This window comes from Mustela putorius, unplaced genomic scaffold (genome assembly GCF_011764305.1).
Source record: "Mustela putorius furo isolate JIRA1106 unplaced genomic scaffold, ASM1176430v1.1 tig00000228_pilon_pilon_pilon, whole genome shotgun sequence".
Lineage (NCBI taxonomy): Eukaryota > Metazoa > Chordata > Mammalia > Carnivora > Mustelidae > Mustela > Mustela putorius.
In genome coordinates, this window is record NW_025421322.1 from 5930503 (window position 1) to 5957018 (window position 26516).

The window sequence follows — 26516 nt, forward strand, 5'->3', positions numbered from 1 at the left end:
CCTAGGCACTGCCGAAGCAGACTGGCCATGCTCTGGGATTTTTGCCACCTGGGGGTGCCTATCTTGTGCCCCCCCCTTCTCTCCTGGGATTTCCACAGCTTCTCTCCCAAATGATGGCCCACATCACCCCTAAAGTGTGGAACCCCATGGAATTATATCCCTTCAGGGTCAGGTCGAGGATGGGGACCCTGTCTCCCAGTGATATTTCTTAAACACAGATCTAGTCATGACCTGTGTTTGGTCCAAACAATGACTCCCTATTGTTTGTAGGATGACCTTCAGATTTCGAAGTGTGACTCTTCTGGCTGCTCATACATGCTCCCATCAGGCTCTCTAACACCTTCTTCCACCACTCCTCCCTGTGGCCCTGGGGAAACCATGCCAGGCTGCTTTTCTCGCCATCCTGCAAAGGGGCAACCCATTGGCCTATCCCCGCTGCTTGGCCCCTGCTGATCCTGACTCTGGAATGCCCCTCCCTCGTCTGAATCTGCTCTGTCTCTTCTGTAAAGCTATCCAGAATGCCTCTTCCAGACTGAGCTGGAAATTAGGGCTCTTTTTGTCACTTTTTTTTCCTGTTAGCAAACTACTGCAGTAGCTGCATACAAATCTGATTTCCCTAATAGAACAGAGATGCCTTGAAGGCCAGGTTTGTGGCTCCCGACTCTGCAGGCCACTAGAGCTCCGAAAATACTTCTCTGCTTTAAATGAATAACAAGAAGCTCTTTAAAGATGACCTTTCTCCTTCCTTGTTATTATCTCTTTCAGGAAGAGTAAGTTAGAGAGGTATCGTTTCCACTGAGAAATCACTTTACTGTAAGGAATCATTTTACTGTAAAAAAAAGAAATCACTTTACTGTACTCACTTTACTGTGAGGAATAGCAAAATTTTGCCTGAAATAGCAAAATTGCAAGGAGCATCAAGAAATCCTAGATATTTTCCTGGTACAAACCCGAAGGCTTCTGGGGACCCTGACTGGCTCAGCCCGTGGAGCATGTGACTCTTGATCTTGGGGTCATGAGTTTGAGTCCCATGTTGGGCTAAGAGTTTACTTTTTAAAAAAAAAAAAAAAAAAAAAGCAAACATGAAGATTCCACAAAGGAAATGAGGCTCCTAGTGCCAGGATCTTGGACCATTTCCTGGGATGATCTCGCTCTTGGAAAATTTTTTTAATTAATTAATTTATTTTTGAGAGAAAGAGATCACATGAGTGGGTGGGGGAGGGGCAGAGGGAGAGGGAAAGAGAATCGAAGCAGACTCCGCACTAAGCACAGAGCACGGAGCTTGACGTGGGCCTGGATCTCACCACTCTGAGATCACAGCCTGAGCCAAAACCAAGAGTCGAACGCTCAGTGGTCTGTGCCACCCAGGAGCCCCACAGAAAGAAAGTTTAAAGGAAAGAAAAGGTTTCAAATGAAAATTTCAAATAAAATCAACACATATACTTAATTCTTCAAAAGGTGCTTCACAGCATCCTTTCCCCTGATGATACCACCTTTGGCCAGGAACCCTCGGCAACTGCAAATTCAATAGTCTTCATTTTGCTCTGGGAAACTGGTACAGCCTTAGGAACAGCTAAGAGTGTTGGCACCAAAGAAAACCTAGACTCTGATAGGACAAGCAGGTGCTTTGCTATGCAAAATGACCTCAACATGTTCATAGTCAACTTCAACAAGCGTTTAAAACATCTTCCATATGAAAGCAGAATTGGCCTAAGCTACATTATAAATATATCTTTGAAGTTGGAGCACCCGAATGAACATTTGAGACCAGAGTCCAGAGAAGGGAGGGCTGGAGATGCAGGGAAAATGGCAGAGAGGGACAGGAGGGTCCACCTGAGGCTCCAAGGAGTCACCCAACCACCACAGATCATCCTTTCTTTGAAATAAGAAAGAGCATCATAGGGGCTACTTGGAAAATCCAAGTTCCTTCACTTGAAAAAAGTAATGGTACGTGGATTTATAAGCATTTTCTTCCCAGTTCTCTTCTTTCTGAAAAAGAAATCATTTTTCCCCCTATCCATTGCCTAGCTTCTGCCTCACCTCAACTGTTTTGTTGCTGCTGTTGTTGTTTTGATTTTTTTTTTTGAAGATTTTATTTATTTATTTGACAGACAGAGATCACAAGTAGGCAGAGAGGCAGGCAGAGAGAGAGAGAAGGAAGCAGGTTCCCTGCTGAGCAGAGAGCCCGATGTGGGGCTCGATCCCAGGACCCTGAGATCATGACCTGAGCCGAAGGCAGCGGCTTAACCCACTGAGCCACCCAGGCGCCCTGTTGTTGTTTTTAATTCTGCTCTCTTAACCATGCTATAGATAGATGGTCTCTGTTTAAGCAGCCACAGTCTGTTTGTTGGTCTCCTCAGCGTCATCTCCTTGTCCCCACCCCCACCTCCAGTTAAACCATTGTTTTAAGTGGTGGCCTCTTTCCTACTGTGGCCTGTGCTCATGGCCGTGCCCCCCACACTGTCCACTGCATTCTCCTTTCCCACCCGCAGCCCACCCATGCGTGAGTGGGGCTTGGTCCCTGTGCTGGGCTGTTGGACTAGTGGTCCTCCAAATCGTTGCCTCCTGTGCAGCCCCTCCTACCTTGACCCAGGGGTGGGCCAGGCAACTTGCTTTGTGAGCAAATAGGAAGCAAGCAGAGGACCCATTAGTGCTTCCCCATGGAGGCTTCCATTCTGGCAGTCATCTGCCCCACTGTAAGGTTGCCCCAGCGAGAGCAATGCATATGGAGAGAGACCCTGATGGATGAGATGCTCCCTTTGGCACCAGTCCAAGCCAAGTTCCCACTGCGGGCAGCCATGTGACGTCAGCGGCAACAGGTGAAGCAGGAGATGCCCACCTGAGCCTGTTCAACCCTCAGACCCATGAAGACACAATAAATACTATATTTGTTCCAAGCCACTAAGTTGTGCGTTGTTTTATGACACAGCAACGGAGAACAAAACAAGCCCCCTCTGATCTGGTTCCAAAGTGGGCCGGCCAGGACACCGGCACACCTGTGGCAGGGTCAAATCCTGGGTGTCCCCCACCAAGACCTGCTGAGCCAGCTGCACCCGAACCTGGGGCGCCACAGGCATCGGCTCTGGGACCGTTGTGCATCTGGGCTCTCTGAGCAGGAAACCGAGTGATAGAAAACCGGGTGTACAAATATTCGTAATTATCACGCTGTGTTGGACTTACGTGTGACTCACCTCATTCATTTCTAAGCCTGTATTATATGTCATGATGCTGAGTCATTGTTTGGAAATGAATTCAAATTTGCACTGTCTGTCAGAGGTGGAGCACAATACTTGTGGTTTGGGGTTTGTTTGTTTGTTTCAAAAATGCCGTCTTTGTAGTGGTGTTGTCTTTTGTGTTGCTTTTGTCCTCCCCACATCTTTTAGGGTAAGAGCCGGTCCACAGCTTTATTATTTTTTAAAATTATTTCTTAAAGGATAACTGTTTTTTTTTTTAAGATTTTATTTATTGATTTAAGAGCACATAAACAGAGGAGAGTGGCTGGTGGAGGAAGAAGCAGACTCCCCGCTGAGCAGGGGGCTCCATGCGGGGGTGGGGGGGCTCGGGAGGGGTGGCTCCATCCCAGGACTCTGAGATCATGACCTGAGCCAAAGGCAGACACTTAACTGATTGAGCCCCCCAGGGACTCCTAAAGATTATCTGTTTTTTTTTTTTTTAAAGATTTTATTTATTTATTTGACAGAGAGAGATAGCACAAGTAGGAGGAGAGGCAGGCAGAGAGAGAGAGGAGGAAGCAGGCTTTCCACGAAGCAGAGAGCCCAAGGCGGGGCTCGATCCCAGGACTCTGGAATCATGACCTGAGCTGAAGGCAGAGGCTTTAACCCACTGAGCCACCCAGGTGCCCCTAAAGATTATCTGTTTTAAAACAACTTAAAATTTTTTAAATTTAACTCCAGAAATATTTGGGGAAAAAAATGATACTTACTTTTCAGTAAGAAAGCTACATGTTCATTTTTGAAGGGCTACTTGCAAGCTCAGGCTAATAGACTTATTTTTGGTCCATTAAGTGTGCACTACAGGGCTCTGGAATTTCGGAGGAGGGACCTTCATTTGAGAAGTGGTCACCCTGTGGCCTGAGTGATGGATTACCAAGGTCCCGGTGAGAGTACTGGCGGCCATGGGCACAAGGGCAGAGGTCATTGGAGTCGTCTGTCCTTTATTCTCAGCCTTGAGCACAGTACAGGCACTGAGGTGTGCTTCATAAATATTTACTGCCTAAGTGAATAGATTATCTCATGTATGAGGAATGTGGTGCCTTGGATTCAGTTTTCTATAGAAAACCACTCATCTTGATAAGGAAAAAAAAAATAGGATAAATAAAGCTGGTGCTCCAAACTTAGCAAAAACAAGTGCAGTACTTTCCTTCAATCCCTATGTCAAGTACTGATGTGAAAATAAGTTCAACACATGAGCAAATTAACTCTGGAGAAGAAGGTCAGTAAGAAATGATCCGTATGAGTGCTCACCTTGCATTTCATTTGAAATAGGAAAGGGAAGGCAACATTTTGAAAGCAAAAGATTTTAAGTACCATTATTCTGATTAAAAGCAATAGTTGGCTTTATTTTTAAAAATACAGATATGTATAAGTGAATAAAATAAAAACTACTGCTACAAACAACAAAAACAAATTGTTGTCTATCCCATGTACACATAACAAAAGTGAGCTTATGTTTTTGCAGCATGTTCTATTTTCTTATCAACGTGTCCTGCATAACTTCATTTTGCTAAATATTCCTTTGTTATCTTTTTAAAGATTGATTGATTGATTGATTTGACAGAGAGAGAGATCACAAGTAGGCAGAGAGACAGGCAGAGAAAGAGAGGGGGAAGCAGGCTCCTTGCTGAGCAGAGAGCCCCATGCAGGGCTCCATCCCAGGACCGCGAGAGATCATGACCAGAGTCAAAGGCAGAGGCTTTAACCCACTGAGCCACCCAGGCGCACCCCCCCTTGTTATCTTTTTAAGTGCTGTATTGTGTTACTCCATTAAGTGTGGGTACTAAATTATTATAGCCGATTTTCTAATTTAGGATGTTTGTAATTTTTTTACTATTATAAATAGTGCTATTTAAACAAACTTAAAAATGAATCTTTGCAAATATTCCAGATTTTTTTATAGCCAAATTCCAAAAAATGGATTTCCTAAATTAAGCAGTATGCATTTAAATTTTTTGATACATACTGTTATATTGTCCTCCAGAATAATATTGTACCTATTTCTCTTCTCCCCCCTTAACCGCTGGACATTTATCACCACTAATCATTATGAGTGTTTTTGTTATCTTTATAAGTATGATAAACACAAAATAAAAACTCATATTTGAAAATTAGTTTACTATTAGTGACATTGGGCATTTCTCTATTTCTCTGATTATTAGTGAGATTAGATATTTTAATATGTTGAGAGACCATTTATGCTGCTTTTTTTGTCAAATACCAATGCATTTCTTACAGTTATTTTTTTCTACTGTAGTGTTTGGGGTTTTTTTTAATGTATTACATAGGAATGATATTAACCCCTTGTTATGTGACTTGCAAATATTTTGCCTCTGTGGTCATTTGTCTTTTAGTATTGCTTGATATTTTTACTCCTTTCTAAGATAATGCAAGAATCTTAGAACGATTTTCATGTTTTTGATAACATCATTTGGTCTTTTACTTTTATTGAGTTTCAGATATTGTATATGCAAAACTATAGAATAATTTCAGGTCTATGGAATTATAGTAAGCGTATGGTCCTAACAATCCAGGATCAAGCTAATCTAATTCTTGAGTCGGAGATGATTGGAAATTTACCAATGTGAAGGCTCATCTATTTCCACACTCTGTCCAGATCAGATGGGCCTTGCAGGATGCCAAACGAATGCACAGGAATTTACTAGAAGCTTCCCGTTTCAATTATCCTTGTACTCTAATTTTTGCCCCCTTCACTCTGCAGGGCTCTCAAAAGGGACGTTGTAGACAACCTCTCAGGCACCTGCTTTGGAATTAGCTAACACTTTTTTTTTTTTTTAAGATTTATTTATTTATTTATTTACAGACAGAGATCACACGCAGGCGGGGGGTGGGGGGCAGGGTGGGAAGCAAGCTCCCCGCTGAGCAGAGAGCCCCATATGGGGCTCGATCCCAGGATCCCGAGATATGACCTGAACTGAAGGCAGAGGCTTTAACCTACTGAGCCACCCAGGCGCCCCTAGCTAACACTTTTAGGAGTAAGGCATCTCCACATGCTGGGTTTATGCCCCTCAGTTTCCTTCTTCCTTTAGACCTTGGTCACGCCATTCTTCATGGGCCTTTTAGATCTCAGATGCCGTCAAGCAACTGTATTTTATTTAAACTCTGTTCAGTTTTTTTAAGTTTTTTTTCAGCAGTATGGTTCATCTCAATTGCTTAGTTTGCCATTGCTGGAAAACTGAAGTTCTTTTGAAAACATTAATTCAGTTGGAATGCATTTAGTTTTAGGGTGAGTTATCTTTTCTTTCCCAGTATAATTCATCGAGTAGTATTTTTATGATCTGAGCTATCACCATTATCATACTGTAAATGATTATATAAATGGTCATATAAATATTTGGGTCTATTTCTGGACTTTCTATTCTGTTCTACCCTTTTGTATATTTTTGTACCAGAACCATGTCATTTACTGAGTACAGTCAATTGCTCTAATTTTATAATACATCTTAATATCTGCCGAGAGTTCTCTTTTTTCTCTTTTACAATTTTTTTTTGCTTTTTTCATTTCTTTGTTCTTTTGAGTGAATCTTAGAATTTTTAAATTACATTCCCCCCCAAAATCTCATTGAAACTTTAATGAGAATTTTAGTAAATTTATATATTAATGTGATAATTCACAATTTTTAATATTTAATTCTTAATGCAGAAGCATGGCATAAAATCTATCTAGACTGGTCTTTCAAAATTTATCAAAGTCTATAAGAAAGTTGTCTTCAATTCCTGAGCTTTCTTAATATATTTCTGTAGATACATTACCTGGGGTTTTTCAAGGAGTCACTGTCTGCTGGTAATGATTAATTTATCTCATCTTTCTCAGTATTTATGCCTGATTTCTTTTTCTTTCTTTTTTGTCTTATTGCTTTAGCTAAAATAGCCACTATCCAGAACAATGTTAAATAGTGATGATGATAATGGACATCATTGTATTCTTTTTATTTTTAAGACTTTATTCATTTATTTGACAGAAATAGCAAAAGCAGACACACAAACAGGGGAGTGGGAGAGGGGGGAGGATGGAGAAGGGGAGTGCAGGCTTCCCGCAGAGCAGGCAGCCCGATGTGGGGCTGAATCCCAGGACCCAATCCCTGGGATCATGACCTGAGCCAAAGTCAGATGTGCAATGGCTGAGCCACCCAGGCTCCCCAACATCGTTGTATTCTTTCTGATTTTTAATTGGATTGCTTGTAAGCTTCTCTCGTTAAGTATAATGTCAACTATTGATTTGAGAGAGCTACTTCATTGAATGAAGTTTTGAAAATAAATATTGGTGAAAGCTGAGTGATCTCATGTAAAATATAAGATGTAAGATAGATTATAGCTCATTTGCTTCCTATAGCTTATAATTGCCTCTTAGGTTGGGGTATATTAGCTTCTTAGGGCTGCTATAAGAAAATGTCACAAACATTTCTGTTTGTGAAATGTACTTCTTCACAGTTCCAGGGACTAAAATCCAAAATCAAAGTGCCAACAGCCTCAATTCCTTCTGGAGGCTCTGAGGAAGAATCTGTTCCATGACCATCTCCCCAGCTTCTGGCGGCCATTAGCAAGCCATAGCGTTCCTTGGCTTATAGATGCTTCACTCCATTCTCTGGCTCTATTTTCTCCATGCCTATGTCTCTGTGTTCAAATTTTCCGCTTCGTAGGGAGGCAGCAGTCATACTGGATTTAGGGCCCCCTCTCATCCAGAGTGACCCACATTCTAATTGGTTCCATTGGCAAATAAGGTCACCCTGCCAAATCCCAGGTAGACATGAATTTTTCCAGGACAATATTCAATCCAGTGCAGTTGAGTTCTCCCGAAGCAGCTCTGAGAAGAAGACTCTGTGCAAGTCATTTATCTAAGGAGTGGTGACTACTCTCAGAGGAAGCCAGTAAGGTGGGGAAAAAGCAGAAGGAGGCAAGCAAGGGTGTGAGTGCAGGTCAGCTTTTTTTGGAGAGATGGTGCTTTGACGTCATCAAGGAAGATCAAGCCTAATAAAAATTATGCCTCACAATTGTCTCCATTTGAGGGAAGGGAGCTGGACTGTTGTACCTCTGGACCATGTTCATCATGAGTTAAAGGCTGCCTGGAAGGTGGAAAATCCCAGGAACTTCTGTCTCCGAATATGCAGCAAAGTCTTCCAGTAACATGAGGGAAACATTCCAAAGCAAAGTCATAGCGACAAGCTGTTAGAATAAAAACTCAACAAAACTAGGTGAAGGGTACACAGGGATAGTGATGAAGTCCCAGGAAAGTCATCAGTATCTGCCACAACATGTGACTATTTTGGGTGTGAGTAGATTCATCAGTCGGGAAATTTCATCATGCATGTCCATTATTTTTTCTGGAAATCTGCCAAGGCTACTTAGTATAGCTTCTAGCGTTCTTCCCTAGGTAAGCCTTAGATCCCTCCAGTTTCCCTTCTCCCTAATCTAGTCACCATTTGCAAACAAAGTATTGCAAACCCTGCTTTACTGTACTCACTTATAACTCTTCCCGCATGAGTACAACCCTAACCCTAAATGTATCCAACAAAGCTCTGACGTATGCAGTGACCAGAAGTCATCAAGTAGAAATATTGGCAATGATAAGAGAGCATCAGGAGTGAAGGCAGCCAGCCGAGAAGGAAACAGAAGTGGCAAGAAACAGATACTTTTCCATCAAAATGATGGAGGCAGGGACCTCCCACAAGGCAGGAGAAAAAGAAGCAAGGATTACACAAATTCTGTTACACATCCCCCATACACAGACACACAGACACACACACTCGCACACACTCACACAGCAAACATACAAACAAATGAATCCACAAAATCCCAAAACCAGAATATGGTAGGCCCAGTTTGGGTCTTTGCTATAATCACTCTGGAATCTAGATATTTTGGAGAACCCACAAGAAGACTCTTTGAATGAAGTCTTGTAAGAAAGCATCCATCTGAAGAGATAAGAAAGGCAGGCTCTCCCAGTGTTAGACAGGAAGTACAATTTTATAGATAGTGTGTCACAGAGCTGGTCCATCAGCTGAGGGTTGAGTCCAAGTTCAAAGGAAGGGAGACTGTGGGTAAAAAATGAATTGAATTCTTCTCACAAAAAGTGAAATGTGATGATGGGAGCACCAGGCAGCTCTGCACAGGGACCCCTGTAATGAGGGTGAGGGATTCTTCTGAGCAGACCGGCCTGGATACTTCTGTCTGTAGCGGGCATGGCCTCATGTCAGCACAGGGCTCTGATATTTTGTGAGTCCCACAGCATTGGCAGAAGTGGGTGTCAGGGACCCCACAAATAGAAGACGATGTGGCACCATAGTAGGAGACTTTGGGACCATCAGAGTCTATGGTGCCGCCATCTCCCCAGGAAGCCAGGGCTGGAGCAGGAGGGATGACAGCTGGTGTCATGTAGCCCGTATCAGTGAACCCATGTGAGACCATGCAGGAAACCACCAGGAGTGGGCGAAACCAACATTAAAAGAGAGCAGGGTGGAGGGTCCTGTGTTTGTGCAGGTCCCCGGAGAAGCAGGCACCGGACCAGGTGAGATGTTAAGGGACCGACTGAGGACAATACCTATGAAGGGAAAAAGATGGGGCCGGCGAAGGCAGGGAGAGCCTTCAGACTGCTGCATGTCCGACCCCCATGAAGGGGAAGTTAAATAGCAAGAGTCTTGAATTGCAGGACAGTCCCCAGAAGGCGTCAGCCAGGCTGAGGGGAGTTCTGGAGCCAGGGTTGAGGAGCCCTGGGTCCAGCCACACCCAGGAACTCGGTCATGCTCAGTCGCCGGCTGGGCACAGCCCATGGGAAACATGGCCACTCATGACACATGTGTGATGGTAGCCCCACAGAGGCTGCGGTTGGAGCCGTCAGACAACCCTGCTCCTCTCTTCATGACCGCCACAGTCCCATTCTGGCTGATGGTGCCACCACAGAGAGATATATGTCACAGTCCGTGGGCCCTGTGTGACCTACATGGAGAAACTTGGGTTGCAAATGGTTACACATTGTAAAGCTCTTCGGAGCTAAAGAGTTATACTCATAGTTATCTGGGCTCCTCTCTCCAGAGCTATGCCCTTGTTCCCTCCTGATGCCTGTTAACTCGGTCGCATCTATAGTAGATAATATTAGAAGGCATCAAAGAGATTCTGGAATTACTGATAACTTGTGCAGACATGGTCAGACAGAGAAGTTTGGGCCTCAGAATACCGAAAGATAACAGAATTGTTTGCATTTCTCTAAATGTACATAGGGTTGGCTAGGGCGATAAAAGTGAGTCTATGTGAAGGAACTCAGGTGAAAGAGAAACAACCAACAGCCCAACTCAGCTGCTCAGAATTCTCCAGCTGTTCAGCTGCCTAAGGAATAGAAAGAATGTTTTACATGCCCTAGCTTTTAGAGCACCACTGAGGGGAAGGTCTTTCAGGGGACTGAAAACCTGACCCAGTGTGCATCCGCAATGATGTCTTTTGTCGGGACTGTCAGTTCAAGAATTATTTGTTCAACTGGTGCTTCTGCCAAATCAGGTTGAGCTTGTTCACCAACATACAGCACCTAGGGGTTCCCCCTGGAAGGTGTGAGAGGTAAATATAGGACAGGGGAAAAAAGGAAGTGCCCAGTGCTAGCAACTTACTAAATGAGTTATGTCAAGAGGAGACGACAGCCAAAACCATGAATAGCATCACTATTAAAAAGTTTAGATGAGTTCTTGCCTGACAGATGATTAGCTGTGATTTGAGGGTACCCTGCTTAGGTCTTTAGAGGATGACATCAGAGTGATTGTCCTGTTTGGGTCATAACTGTATCTACTGGGTCCTTTGTGAAAGTCAGACTGAGGGACCAGATGTATATTGGTTCTCATTTAAACATTCTCAAGTAAATGAATGAATGTGAGGAAATTCTAAGGCAGCTGCTGACTTCTAGCTTCCCATCATCACACTTTTGGTGGTGTTGCCAAGCTTTTCATCCAAGAAGACAATTTCGTGGGCGCCACCCAGATATCTTCATCTGCTCAGCTCTAGAGGATCCTGGAGCCCACCTAGGTTGTGAGTTTCTTTTAACACAAACTGTTGGACTAGAGGCAGCAGCACCTAGATGAACAGAGGTTGTGGAAACCTTTTCTTTTTAAAAAAAAAAAAAGACTTATTTTTTATTTTGGAGGGGAGGTGGGAAGGAGAGGCACAGAAGGAGAGGGATAAAGAGACTCTCCGCTGAGCACAGAGTCCAGAGGGGACTCTATCCCAGGACCCTGAGATCATGACTTGAACTGAAATTAAGAGTTGGATGCTTAACTGACTGAGCTATCCAGAGGCCCCTGTGGAAATCCTTTTCAAACCCGTGATTCCAACCCATAGACATGGAGCAATTCTGGTTGAAGAGATGGTTGGGAGAGTATTAGAGATTGAGTATAGACAGCATGTCACCCATGCCCATCTTCTTTCACTGTGTCTAGTGAAGTCCTCGAGAGCCCTCTTACAGGGCATGTGGCAAAGGAAACAAATGTATTTAGAGTTGTTGAATTGGATGCTCTTGGACTGTAAGATTACAAAATGCCACACCATACCTGGCAATCAGAGTTTTCTGGTGAATGTCAATGGCCTTTTCTGACCTGGACTTTAGACTTTAGACTAATAGACTTTAGAGTCAGAAGATTCAGATTCTGGTGTTGACTCTTGACACTAGTTTTGTAACTTTGGCTAAGAAATTCTACAAGTTTCACTTTCCTTGCCTTTCTGATGAAGAGAATAACATCTCCCTCAAGGAACTCAAAGTGAGTTGCCCACATTGCCTTGGCCAAGAAGGGGTAGTCTTGCACACACAAACATTCTGACAGCCTTTTGTACCTTGATTCCCAACATCCCCCTCAGGGTTCCTGTCCTTGGCCATTTGCTCTGTAGATACCACTGCAGTCCAATACCAGTGTTTCCTGGGACACAATCCTGATATCACCCTTGGACTCAACCTACCATGGCTAAAAGGCATCAGCACTCCTTGGTCTAGTTTTGCAGGATGCTGGCTGCTGGAGAGGAAGGCAGTAAGTGGGCCTCAGACTCTAAGGCCTGCTTGGTTTCTGAACTAGCACAGAGTCAGCCTTCCTACTGGGACTTCGATTCCCAGCACAACCCCAGCTGAGAGAACATGCAGTAACTTCACCCTCCAAACCTCCTGCCAGTTGAAATCAGGCAGCCTGACCCTTCACTCCAAATAAACATCTGTCTTGACTGTAAGCCACAGGGGGAAATCTTTAAGTCTGCAGTGGACAGTCTGCACAGAGAAGACTAATCATTCAAAACCAAAGAGTAAGAAGTTGGGCTCATCCCGAATGAGTCCTGGCTGCATAGAACAATCAGAAAAGTCACCAAGGAGAATCTACTCCAGCCATGATGCAACATGGGCTCTGAAGAGGCAAGAGAGGTAGCCTGAGAGTCAGGAGGACAGGGCTCCTGTCTTGGCTTGGTTAGAATCCAGCTGTCACCATAGCTCCTGCCTTCCTCATCAGTAAAATGAAAAAGTTGGATGAAGTCATCCCCTGGTCTTTATAGGAAGGACTCTACAAATGCAGGGATTGAGTTACATGTATTATTTATTCCCCAGTGGTGCCCCTCCCCCAGCCCCATATGGGCCGGTAGGAAAGCGGAAGGAAAGCCAAATCTTCCAATCTGGCTTATTTGGGAAAAGAGGCCCCTCAGTTCTTAAGAAATTGAGTAGAAGCAACACCTTGGCCTTATCACAATTTATGCTAAATGATGCACCACTGATCTCCATAACACATGTTCTTGTAACTCCTGATCTCAGGAGATAGGCTCCTTTCTGTTCATTGTGAGGGAGTTAGCAGAAGTGAAAGGATGTGCCTAGCAAGTAGTAGGGATGCCTGGGAATTCAATCCGGGGAATATCAGATAAGTAAACAAATCTGTTAATGGTAGGAAATGGAGCCCAGCTCTGCAAAATAAGAAGAGACTGGGCCAGATAGTAAAGGCCCCTTTCCTTTCCAGAGGCCATCATTTCCATCTTCTTGCTGATAAGGAAGAAGAGACAGGAGCCTACGTTTTACCTGGAATACGAGGTGGTACTGTAATCGCGTGTTCCAAATGTTGGGCAGCCCGACAGGAAACCCGAATAACAGAAATTGGCAGAAGGAAGGTGGGAAAGCAAGAAGCCAGATCCCAGTGATTCCAAAGGAGAGAATCAAAGGAGCCAGAAGGCATATTTCCTCTGGGATAAGCACTGAGAACTCTGGGGTTGGAGGAGGTCCCCAGCCAGTGGGGAATGCCCAGTGGGTCCTCTCCAGAATCTTCCTTGCACCTGCATCCTGTCTCTTAGCCGATCGGAGGAATTTCAGGACAACCCAAACCCATCCTACCGCTGTTTGATCAAATCATTTATGTGAAAAGTCTTCAAACTGTGCCTGCCGCATACACTCCTTATATCATCAGGCTTGCTGTGTTTCAGCCTGCCTTCAGAATATTTTTGTATATTATAACTAATTATAATGACCATAATCATGATCTTCACCCAAGTAGCTAAGTGCTGGAAACTCTCCCACGCACTTTGAGTATATTTTATTACTAGGGTAAGTATTATTATCACTGTTTTACAGATAAGAAACCTAAACCTCTAAGAGTTAAAGTAATTTCCTTGAGGTTACAAGGCTACTCAGTGGTGAAGCTGGAACTCTAACCCAGAATTACTGGCTCCTATATCCATATTTTTAGTAAGCCCGTATCCTCAAAGAGGCTGGACGATGCAGTCAGCATCGAGCAGGGGTCATTCGGTGAGAACTCACTAATTCTCAGATCACCCACACACGTTCTGTTGATAATCTCATTTAAATATTCATGGAAGCCTACAGTGTAGGTACTATTATTACCATTCTTTTAAAATTGTTGTTATTGGGGTGCCTGGGTGGCTCAGTGGGTTAAGCCGCTGCCTTCGGCTCAGGTCATGATCTCAGGGTCCTGGGATCGAGTCCCACATCAGGCTCTCTGCTCAGCAGGGAGCCTGCTTCCCTCTCTCTCTCTCCCTGCCTGCCTCTCTATCTACTTGTGATCTCTCTCTCTCTGTCAAATAAATAAATAAATAATCTTTTAAAAAAATAATAAAATAAAATAAAATAAAATTGTTGTTATTGTTACAGAAGACAATGAGGCTTCAGAGTTTCAGTAATTTACCTGGGATTACCTGGGAATCCAAGCAGTAGATTTCAGATGCAACCCTGGGCAGTCTGACTGGTACACTCATGCCGTTAGCCACGGGGTTATATTTAGAGAGAACCCTTCCAATTCACGGATCCAGCAACATGTGCTGCGTGTTGACAGGAATCAGAATTTCCAGGGTGCATCCCGTCTGTTCTGCAAGTTCAATTTCATATTTTACCTGTTTAGGGCTCTTCCCACAAGGGAGATGTTTGGTACCCAACTGATCACCAGAAGTTTGGATCTTGGGGCAGTTGCTTCACTCCCTGATTCGTGCTTGGGCTAAATAAATAAATAAATATTTACAGCACATCACCAGTAACTTCCCAGGCAAAGGAAATTGTCTTGTGTGGAGTATAAGATGATGAGCTTTACTTCCCCACGAAACTTTGTATAAACCTTCCTAAAATCGATCCATGGCCAACTCCACACTCCATCCTGCCAGGCCATGAGTCCTGTCATTAGTAAAGGCCAGGCTCTCAGAACTATGCTGGCTCTTCTACGGAGAGCCTCTGTGTCATAAAGGGCTTTAGGATTTTCCAGCGCTGAATTTCTATTTGACCACAAGTTCTAATCTGTTCCAGGCTTCCTTCCCCCAGTCACCATGTCCAGACCTCCAACACTTTTGAAAAGCTCCACTAAAGCAGTTCTAATGTTCACCTTCATTTCCTTCAGCGAGTTTGGAGGTAAGTTTCCAAGAATCTTATCAGCAATGAAAAATCTTGAGCCGGTTCTGGTGTGATCCGCCCACTTCCCAAATCCCCCACTGGAATCCATCGTAATCTGATTCCAGATTAAAAAAAAAAAAACAGAACAGTGATTCTGGTCCTTCCATACAAGTAAAGACAAGGTGCTCCAAGGGCTTCCCAATTTCTTTGTCCTATCTATCTCTTGTGTTACACGTTATCCATTGCCATTTGAGGAAGAAGTTTCTTTTGTTTCCTTCAACTTTTGTTTACTGTTCATTGTGTTTGTCCCTCTGGATGCTTCCAAATGGCCAAATGTATCTTTCTAGAACTATGTTTTTTCTTTTTGAACCAAAACTTGCCCAACCTTTAATTTCCTCGTCCATCAAGCAGCTGGACTAAATTAGGGCCAGCAACCTTTTAAATGTAAAAGACTATAGTATTTTAGGATACGGTCTCCATGGCAACAACTGGGCTCTACCCCAGTAGTGTAAAAGCCACCATAGACAATACACAAGCAAGTGGGAATGCCTGTGCTCTAATAAAATTTTATTTATGGTCACTGAAATGTAAATTTCATGTAATTTTCACCTTTCCTGAGATGGTATTTTACCAACCACATCAAAATATCAAAGCCATTCCTAGCTTGCCCTTTACAAAATCAAGCAGTGGGCCTAAACTAAATGCTTCTAAATTTCCTCCTTCTTCCAAGTACCATGGCATTTTAGAATTAGAAGTTATCATATCCAGTCACCCTGTGTCCCACAGAAGGAAAGAGTGTCCCCGAAAGGCAAAGGGACTGACCCACACTTACACAGCATGTAGGTGAATGATAGTTTGGGACCATCACGGGAGTCTGTTGGCTCACGGTCTGGGTCATCCCTACCACTGCGCCCTGCCTACAGCATGTAGACAGACCTCCTGGGTTCCACTTTTTTTTTTTTTTTTTTTTTACTATTTTATTTGTTTATTTGACACAGAGAAAGAGAGAGAGAGAGAGAGAGAGAGATCACAACTAGGCAGAGAGGCAGGCAAAGAGAGAGAGAGGAGGAAGCAGGCTCCCTGCTAAGCAGAGAGCCCAATGCGGGGCTCAATCCCAGGACTCTGAGATCATGACCTGAGCCAAAGGCAGAGGCTTAACCCACTGAGCCACCCAGGTGCCCCCCTGGGTTTCACTTATTAGCAGAGGAGATCACTTTAAAAAATTACAAGTTATAGGCGCCTGGGTGGCTAGTTGGTTAAATGTCCAACTTTTGGTTTGGCTCAGATCGTGACCTCAGAGTCTTGAGACCAAGCCCTGAGTCGGGCTCTCAGTGTGGATTCTGCTTGAGATTCCCTCTCCCCCTTCCTCTGTCCCTCCTGCCTGTGCTCCCCCCCACCCTCTCTCTCAAATAAATAAATAAATCTTGAAAGAAAAAAAAGTTACAACTTAGGGTGCCACTCTTTACTCTTTCCTGGAAATTTTATATCCTAGTATTTAAGTGAAAATGTAACTTTGAACACTTTATTTTAATAAATGTATAAAGTACTCTCTTGTAATAAAACTCTAAAGAATTTGTGAAGCATATGCTTTTTATCATTGCTGTTATAGTTTGGGTCAAATTAGACAACAGCTTAAATCAACATTTGTGACACTTTGATTTAAAAAATAATTAATTAAGTAAATGTATCTAGAAATTTCTCTTGGGTGTTTTGGACTGAATATCCACACATAGACACATGAAGAAGGAAAAGTTTTGACTTGTCCCCTCAAAGACTGGTAATATTAGCACAACTAAATTAAAAACTACCTTAGATGAGCTGTATGGGACATGCCACCTCTACCCTCCAGGGAGACCTACAAAGAATTAGTGACAAAAGCCTTGTTGTTACAACAAGACTGAGCCAATCACAGCACAGCCAGCCTGAACGAGGAGGCCCTATTATAAAATCTATCATTCTCCAGCCAGATAGATTGACCAGGCAATAAGATAGGTCATCGAAAATGCCACATTTTCCTTTCTCTTTTCTTCTGCTAAAAATGGATAAAGTGCTTTGGAGATATCTCTCTCTCTCTCTCTCTCTCTCTCTCTGTGTGTGTGTGTGTGTGTTGGAGGGGCAAGAGGGCAGCTGTTTTAAAAATTCAATGTTCTCCCTTCCCTTTTGGGTGACCAGGAAAACAGGAAGCTGAAGTTGGGAAAAGAGGGAATTTCATGAAATAACAGCCTAATAAAACAAGTTTTGAATGACAGTGGAGGGAGAAGGAGGTGGCCCAGAAAGAGAAGACTGTTCCAGCAATTCCCATCTGGAACCTGGCTTACACATCCCGATTCATCACACAAAGCCTATAGTTTCTTAACTCCCAGGAGGGTCCCTGCCTTAGCAGCCAGTCCCCAGCGAGTGAGCCAGGGAGAGACAGTATCGCCAAGAGAGAGATAACAAACACCTCAGGTAGCTTTGCCGACGGCCCACATCTTTCTGTGGTCACACCATTGTGAACTGCAGGCTCACTCACCTTTCTGAACCCTTCCCTGAGGCTGTCTGCACACCACTGGGAAGAAGAGGGATTAGGGGTTAGAGCAGCACCAGCCCCAGATGATGCAAGCTCAGATCTCCATGTACCAGACATAAGGCTGATCTCATACCTAGTCAGGCCGCGGTGATTCAAGGATTCAGCAAAATGACCTGAAGCCCCCAGTCAGGAGACTGGGATACATTCTTATACGTAGAACCTGATTTTACAGGTGCTAAACCATTACCTCTCTACTCCCCAGACCTTTGGAGAGCTCAAGGCTTTATTCCACAAAAGGAAGGGATCCAGGCTTACTTTGCAGAGTTAAGAAATGATTGGCTTAGTTTTTTCTCTAGGGCCAAGAGGCCCTTGGCCTTGGTTTACCATCTTGAATGTGGTGGCCTGCCTTGTCTGTTCCCTCAGCCACACGTACCACCCAGTCAACATCTGGAAAGGAGAGTCTGGGCACCTTACATCCATTCAATCAGAAGTCCTAGATTTTTTTTTTTTTTTTAACTTTCTGCTCACCTGGCTGCATTCTGGGACATCTTTGACCTCTCACCTCTCAGTGCTGTCTTCCTTTTCCTACCCACTTCTAGATCTGGGGACCGTGATTCATATTTGCTCATTCATTTGTCATGTGTTCCTGCCACCAGTGTTGGACGCCACCGTGTGCAGACATGGCGCCAGTGCTGGCGGAGAGCGAGATAAAGAAGGTGCCGGGGTGCTGGGGACGGAAAGCTTAGCGATGAACAGGACAGCTGAGAAAGAATGCCCAGTACTTTTACAGCCCTTCCACGTGGTGAGTGCTACGAAGGATATCAACTCACTATTTATAGAGAGCCCACAAGAGCCAGGTGGGGGACCCAGTGGTGATCCTAAGGAAACCCTCCCACCCCTGTTTTCATGAAAACAGAACATTAATTAAAAAAAAATAAATCACACTCATGAATGCCACAAATACAGTCGGAGTGTCTAGCAGGGAACTTAGAGTCCTGGTGGCTTCTGGGAGGAAATGTTGTTGAAGCAGAGACCGAAGGGAAGGTGGGAGCCAATAAGACCCCCCTAGCATCGGGCATGTGCTAATTAGCGGCCATTCACTGAATAGTCATATTTCATATGAAATAAGTAATTTGCATTTCTTTGATAACTCTCTGGTCCTCTGGGTGGGGGTCCCCACTCATATTATTCTCACAGTCATTGGCTCTATGGGAAGAACTTATTGCTAACGTGCTTCTCTCCGCCTGAGCTAATTACTACCCACAAACGTAAGACGAATAGTTAATTTATATTTTGGCTTCTGGGGTGGATGTCTCACTACTTTGATGAACTTAAACCCAGAGCAGTTCCATCCTTCCTTGGCCTCTGTGCAAGCTGGAAGATTCAACTGGAGGAATCGGCATAGCCTGATGGATTTGTAGCAATAGGAAGCTCAGGGAGCGACAGGTGCACAGAAATGTGGCCATGCACTCAGGGCACCACCTGGGTCACAAGTCCTCCTCTCCTTCCACTGCTTGTTCTTTCCAGTGCTCGCTCTCCTGAAACACAGGCCAGGCTCAGGGAGCTCAGAAACACTCCCAAGCCCCAGGAACACAAAGTTCTTGTTTTAGGTCATCTCCCAGGGGGTGTCTCTGAGCAAGCCACTTAGTGACCTATTGTACCTACCTAGAAAGAAGAGTCCTAGGACAGCCCTGAGCTGATGTCCCAGAACGTGGAGGAGAATCCTCATTAAGATAATTTGAAGGCATTTAGCAAAGATGAAGTTCAGGGTCAGTTCTCAGTGGCTCGTAATAAAACCCTGGAGCTTTTAGGAGAGCTCTCGAGTAAGGGAGGAGATGGGTAGCAGGAGTGGGAGGGAGGGCAGGAGACTGTCACCTGTGCTCCCTGGGACGACATGGCCCAGCCTCTTCTCCCATTATTTCACAGCAGTATTTCTGCAATGGGAACAGGCTGCAAGAGCTGATCCTGCTCAGAGGTCATCCTGTTCTCCTGGGTGTTATTGAGAGGCTGTAATTCATGTCCCAGCCAGCAGGTGGGTGTCCCCTTTGATGCTCACAACCACATCCTCTGATGGCCTTCCCGGGCCCCAGTTCCTTTTATACATATGATCTGTGATGATTTGAGGGCCTCACAGAAACTACCCAAACTGCTCAGATGTGAGCTGTAGGAAGAAGAGTTGTTTTAAATTAACTGCATAGGGGCGCCTGGGTGGCTCAGTGGGTTAAAGCCTCTGCCTTCGGCTTGGGTCATGATCCCAGGGTCCTGGGATTGAGCCCCGCACTGGCTCTCTGCTCAGTGGGGAGCCTGCTTCCCCTCCTCTCTCTCTGCCTGCCTCTCTGCCTACTTGCGATCTCTGTCTGTCAAATGAGTAAACAAAATCTTTAAAAAAACAATTGTCTGCATAAAATAGCCATGTTTCAGAAATAAAATAGAAAAAGAAGGGGGAAAATACCCATGATCGCATTAACCTAACACACAACTATTCTCATTTTGATGTATTTTTCCCAAATACATTTTTTACTATGCTATGATCATGTGCATTAAAATCAGTGTTCTGTTTTGCTTTATGCTTCTATGTGGTCGTCATAATAATCAATTTGAATGGTTAGATACAGTTCATTGAAACCACAACCATATTTATCTTATTTGCTCCTTATGACTTCACATTTTCTCATACCCAGTTGTCCGGTATGGCTCCAGTATAGGTCCAGGAAAGGGCCCTGAGTCACGTGGTGACTCTGCTGAAGGCTGACTCAGGTCAAGCATGCCTTCTTGGGTATCTGGAGTGAGGCTATCACATCAGTCAGGCAGTGCTCCATATTGTAGATAATAAGACTGTTCTGGACCCTGGATTTGCAAAGTCAACAGGAATCTTTCCCATTTCTCATGTCTACAGGTTCTTGCTTCATGTTCTCTGTACTTCCTTGAACACATGGTGGATGGAAATGGCCACTCCTTAGTTCCTTGGTTCAAATCACCATTCAAGAGACATTCCTAGACTGACTTCTGTCCTTTAATCTCTACTCCAAATTCCAGAGAGGGAATCTTATGCTCCAGTTAGGCCTGATCTATCTCTCCTCTCTTCTGTCAAATACAAGCTAGGAGGTAGAGCCACTTGGTACCCACTAGAGGTCTACAGTGTTTCTACGATGAACACTGGGTCCCAGCCCCTATCCCAGGCCATCCTTCCAGCTGTGTCCTGCATCCTGTTCCTTCTCAAAGTCATGACTCCTGCAACCAGCCCAGCCCTCTCTTAGGTCTCTGTTTCTGCATCAATCATGTCATTTTGGGGGTCAGAAAACACATGCTAGTATCTTTTGATTTAAATAACAAACTTCCCAGGGCGCCTGGGTGGCTCAGTGGGTTAAAACCTCAGTGGGTTAAAACCTCTGCTCAGGTCATGATCCCGGGGTCCTGGGATCGAGCCCACATCGGGCTCTCTGCTTGGCAGGGATCCTGCTTCCTCCTCTCTCTCTCTCTGCCTACCTGTGATCTCTCTCTCTGTCAAATTAATAAACAAAATCTTAAAAACAACAACAACAAAAAACCCCAAAAAACAAAAAACCAAACTTCCCTTGGCTCCATGTCTTTCTCCATTTAATACTCAATCCCTCTGCTCCTATTAGCTGATAAGATTCTCAGAAGAGTTATCTCGATTGCTGTATCCAGCTCCTCATCTTCCATTTTCTTCTCGGGCCCTTCCTCTGGACTTCATCCTTCCAGTACCACTAAAATTACTGTGGTGAAAGTCACCAAAACCTCCATCTTGGCATATTTCTACTCTCCTCTATGCCAGCCTTTCAGAACTATTCCATACAGCACTCCTTTCTCAAAATAGTCTCTCCTCTTGGACTTGAAGTTACCACATGTAGCAGATGCTCTGGTGTGTCTCTCAGACTCCCCCAACACGGCCAAGCAACTCATTCTTCCAGTGGACAGCTCGAGGCTCAGCCTGTCTCTGGGAATTGCTCTCAGATGAACAAACTACCTTGCCCAAACTTAAGCCCCTTCCCAGGGAGAGCCCATAGCCAGGGACTGGTTGATGTGAGCTGATATGAAGGTGCCCGGTTCAGGCCTCTTGCCTCAATTTGGGACAACTCTACAGGTCCCTCCCAGCTCCAGAAGTCTCAGTTGTGCTGGACAGACTAAAGCTCCTGCAGCATCACATCTTAATTTCTCCCTCTGCCCAATCCTGCTTCCCTCATTTCCTTGAACATGTCGTTCCTGAAATCTCCTGAATCTCCATCTCAGGATTTCTTTCCAGGGGACCTGACCTAGGAAAACAAAGTCTCCTGGTTTTCCTCTTACCTCCTTTTCGGCCACCTGGATGTCTTCCAAGTTCATTCCTGTACATCTTCATCCCTGGTTTCTTCTCTGCCTCAACAACTTAAAAACACAAAACAAAACACACAAAAAACCTTTTTCTTTCTTCTCCTCCCTCCCTCTGTTCTCTCTTTAGCCTTCTTCTTTGCTGTGTTTGTATTATCTGGTTGTTACACAGGTGCTAAATAGAGAACTGATAAGACAGCAATCCCAGTCTACCAGTTTTCTTTAGAAATCACCACATTCTCCAGTGGCTGTACTCGGGTTGTCTGAAAGCTAAGGGAGAGAGAAACCGCAGGATGGATTTTATCCGCTGGGTCAAGTGAAATGAGTGTGGCAATATTTATTCTTCCATACTTGGTTAAGTAAATAGTATGAGTCCACGGGCACCTGAGCGGACGTGATAAACAAAATCAAACCAGGAATGATGAAATTATGCACTTAGCTGCTATTCTGCTTTAAGCGCATCTCATTCTTTCTCTTAATTCTGTAATATAGAATTAGATAGAATGACAGACTTACAGAATTCTATAGAATTCATTTCTATAATAAAGAAGAAAAGGACCAAAAGTTTGAATTTGCAATGGCTATAAATTTCCAGTGGGGCCAGGGGACATAGAACACTTTGTCACAAAGAACTTCCCAAGCTGAGGCATCAAGAGGAAAGTGGCTTTCTGGACTATTATGTACAAATGAGATCACGTAGCAAATTAGGAAATATCTGTTACCTACATAGGGCTCCCGTGCTCTGCCCATTGCAAGTATGCGTACAGGTCGCGTGGATCTCTTTGCTCTGGCCAAGGCACCATGGCTATGTAAGATGCTCACATTAGAAGCAGCTGTGTGAAGAGTATAGGGGAAGTCTCTAAAATTAAAAGTCTCAGTAATACCCAGTTCAGTCTATAAGTCCGGTTTGATTAGTCCCTCTGGGATGCTGAAACTGGGTATTGGGTGACTCCAGCCATTTCAGGCTATTGCTGTGAATACTGAAATCAGAGAAAAAGGTCTTCGGGCAGCAGAAAGCTCTCATGAATTGATGGGAAAGGCGGAGGCGTCCTCAGGCCCGCTCACAGCAGATGTGCACAAAGATACTGAAAGGACTGGAAGCTGCTGAGAAGTACCGTCCATAGCAGGCAGTGCTAGAAGCAAAAGTACTGATAAGTGCCCCGCTGGCCAGGGACATTTGGCGTACAGGCAAACTGAACCACATGTTTCATGGAGTATGACTGCATTATAATGCATTTCAATGGAGGACATTCATGAGGATACTCTTGGATGACAAAGAAAGGGTGAAGTTATTTTTGTCTCAGACAGACCATGCTTCTTAGAAGGTCCTGCCCAGCTCTGCTCACACACTCTCCATCCAGGAGAAATGCAGTGGGGAAGGAAAAACATGGGCTTTGGAGGTAACATCCCACACCAACCTGACCTTGGGCAAAGTCCTTCATCCTTTTGAGTCTTCGTTTCTCCATCTGTAACATGATAGATAATCCTACACAGGTTGCAGTGAAGATTCTGTATTAAAAATCTTTATAAAACAGGGAGCAAATGTCTGGCATTCCAAGGGCATGAAGGGTTCAGGAGGTGACAAATATTTATTTGCACACCTGACTGTGTGAGATTTAGGGTTGATGCTCAGATCAGCTGTGGCACTTCGGAGGTCCCTCGCTGTGTGATCCCTGGGGTAGGAAGAACTGATATGGGTCAGGTCAACAATATTGTCAAGTCCCAATGACGAGAGTAAAGCTTATGGGCTGAAGAGCAAAGAGGTTAGGAGCCCCGGCATCTTTGTGGTCTTGGCTTGACTCTGAGTCATCTTCCCTCTGCATTCTTTCTTACCCGTGAAGTTCCCATGAGGCTGTCAGAGAAGATGGGTCTAGGACTGCCATTACCCACCAGCTCTAAGATGGTAGTGGGTTGCTCATACCAGCTCTCTTCTGAGCCTTCAGAAGAAGTACTCCTCCTTTGGATTAATTGTTTCTGACCCTTTTCACCATAAGAGTGATCAGATCCAGGGAGCCATGGAGGCCATTAGCCTGATTTTAACTGAGGTCAAAAGAGACCTCTCTGCTCTATGAAGTCCATCCTCATTCGTCAGAGCCAAAGGCTCCAGGTGGTCATTTGGTGCCAATGTCTGGAAAGAGAATCTTACCTACAGAGCTCCTTCAGAATCCTCAATGTGGAAAGAAGTAGAGGGTTATTTCCTGACTAACATGGTTCCTTGAACTTCATCAATCTACAGACATTACTTGATGTCCTAGAATGGTTATCTTTTTTGCTGTCCACATCCCTGGTTTGGGCTGAGCTCTGGTTTGCCAGTGTTCCCATTCTATCCTCTAAGTCTTGCTGCAAAGAAGCTTGTCCCAGCCTCGTGTTTTGTGTCTATGATATAATGTCCTGGCAAGAAGTGCATACCCTATGCCTTAGAAAGATAACTTTTCAAAATGGCTCAAAAGACAAGGACTGACAGTCAAAGAAGAAAGTGCCAGATATAATGAATATTCATGTATGTAGATGTCTTATGGATCCAGATGTTACTGAACACACAGTAGCCAAGCATATTTTCCCTGACTAGGGAAAGCATTGGCAATTTAGAGGAGTTGCTCAAATTCTTTGGAAAGTACCTATCATTTCCCACTTCTCACTTTGTTACTGATTTCCTGAGTCCCTGCTCATATGCCCTTACCTTCTCCACCACCTTCTGGGACTTAGAATTGAGGTCAGGTCAGTCACTTCCCAACATGCTTAAAACCAATTCTCAGCTGCCAGACTCTCATTTCTGATCACAAATGTATATCATCTTTTCAGGTCTAAACATGATAATAATAATAAGTAAGATTTTGTTGATAGCAGTGTTATGGTACCACAGAACCATCTGTAAAAAGAGGTCAAAATCCAAATGCACTGGCCATGAAGTTGTGACTCTTGTTTCCTCTGGAACTGCTAACATTCAGCTTATTTCTTTTGAAGAAGGACGGAACAGGTTTGCATTCATTTATCACCTTGCCTCTCCCCTGTCAGATCTATCCTTGTCAATGTCCACAGGTATTTCCTCCTTATGTTAGTGGCTTCCTCAGCCCTGTCAGTTCCTTTCATTTGCTCTTTTTCCTTCATGTTCATCTTAACAGTATCACCCCTGCCTCTCCACTGAACATAGTTTCTGAGCTCTTTGGCCTTCCAGATCCTCTTGCCATCACCCACCTCCCCCTGACCCGTGGGCACCATGATAACTAGTCTGGAAGGGGTAAGTAAATAGGCTTTTCTCTCTCTCTCTCTCTTAGAGGCAAGTGTAGATAATGATGGAGGGAGTCAGGAATTCTATTTCAGCCAAGCAACAGGCAATTGTCTGTGCACATTGAAAAGGTGAACCCAGGGAGCATGAGTAACTCAGGTTTTGATCTCATAGTCATGAGTTCAAGCCCTGTGTTGGGTTCCATGCTGAACATGGAGGAAGAAAGAATGAAAGAAAGAAAGAGGAAAGAAAGAAAGAAGGAAGGAAGGAAGGAAGGAAGGAAGGAAGGAAGGAAGGAAAGGGAGGGAGGAAGAAAGGAAGGAAGGAAGGAAAGAGAGGAAGAGAAAGAAAGAAAAAAAGAAAGAGAGAAAGAAAAAAAGAAAGAGAGAAAGAAAAAGGAAGGAAAGAAATCTGAACCCTATAAAAGGCTTTAGAGCATCCAATCCCACAAGTATAAAATCAATCTATGGGAGAATCCAACTACAAACATAAAGAAATCATTTTGGTTTTTGTTAAGGTGATAAGAATAGGGGAAAATGGACAGAACATGCTTGTCTTTAGCATTCCTTTCTTCACCTTCCCGTATCCACTCTTCACAAGATTCAGAGCTTTAGCTCAACTCCATTCTGCCTGCCTAAAAGCTGGACCAGTGGGATCACTTTCACAATAAAAACAGAGAATCCAAACGTGTGTAGTAGTGTTTGAAACAGAGGAACAGGTTCCTAATGGAGAATTTAAAAGATCCTAAGTGTTGATTTATTTGAATTAAATATGGACCATGAAGATGGGAACCAGGCTTTCCTAGCCTACTTAATTATTGCATGCTGACTTCTGCTGATATCTTCTATGTAGCAAACCGGCCCAGGGAAGGGTAACAAGTTAGACACGTGTAGAGACATTCCAGGGTACCAAATCATTAAGGTGGGACTTTCTGAATCTTTACCCATTTTCATCTTGTTTCCCCAATCTTCAGATGGGTGGATGGCCAAATAAATGCAAGATTCCAGGTGCTGGGGAGAAAAATATGGCTAAGCCACATTTCTGCCCCTGCAGAAAGCAGGCATTTTCATGAGAACAGATTCAAGAGAAAGAGCTCAAGACAGGACAACCACAGGAAAAGTAGAAAGAGAGATGACCAGAAGGAATAGATGTACAGGAGGGTTCTCTGCTCCAAAATATCCCAAGCCCAGCTCAGGGAATCTTGAGTTCTGCCCACCTAAGCCTCCAGAGATTCCTGGGTGGGGTGGGTAGGGGGAAGAGGTGGGGTCGGGTAGAGTTCCAGCTAGTTTCTTTAACTTTTCTGGGGGAAAATTCTCTCAGGGAGGCCACTTTCTCACTTTCTCTTTTTCCCATTCAACCATGTGAATTCATAGA

At 44.2% G+C, this 26516-nt stretch overlaps 1 long non-coding RNA gene across 1 annotated transcript in view; it reads right to left on the reverse strand.

Moving 5' to 3' along the window:
* Positions 1 to 25322, reverse strand: part of LOC123391449 — a 35375-nt gene extending 10053 nt beyond the window's left edge. Inside the window, exon 1 of the long non-coding RNA XR_006606134.1 lies at positions 21896 to 25322. This is a non-coding gene — a long non-coding RNA (uncharacterized LOC123391449). The remainder of the gene's footprint in view (positions 1 to 21895) is intronic.
* Between the last annotated feature and the right edge of the window lie 1194 nt (positions 25323 to 26516).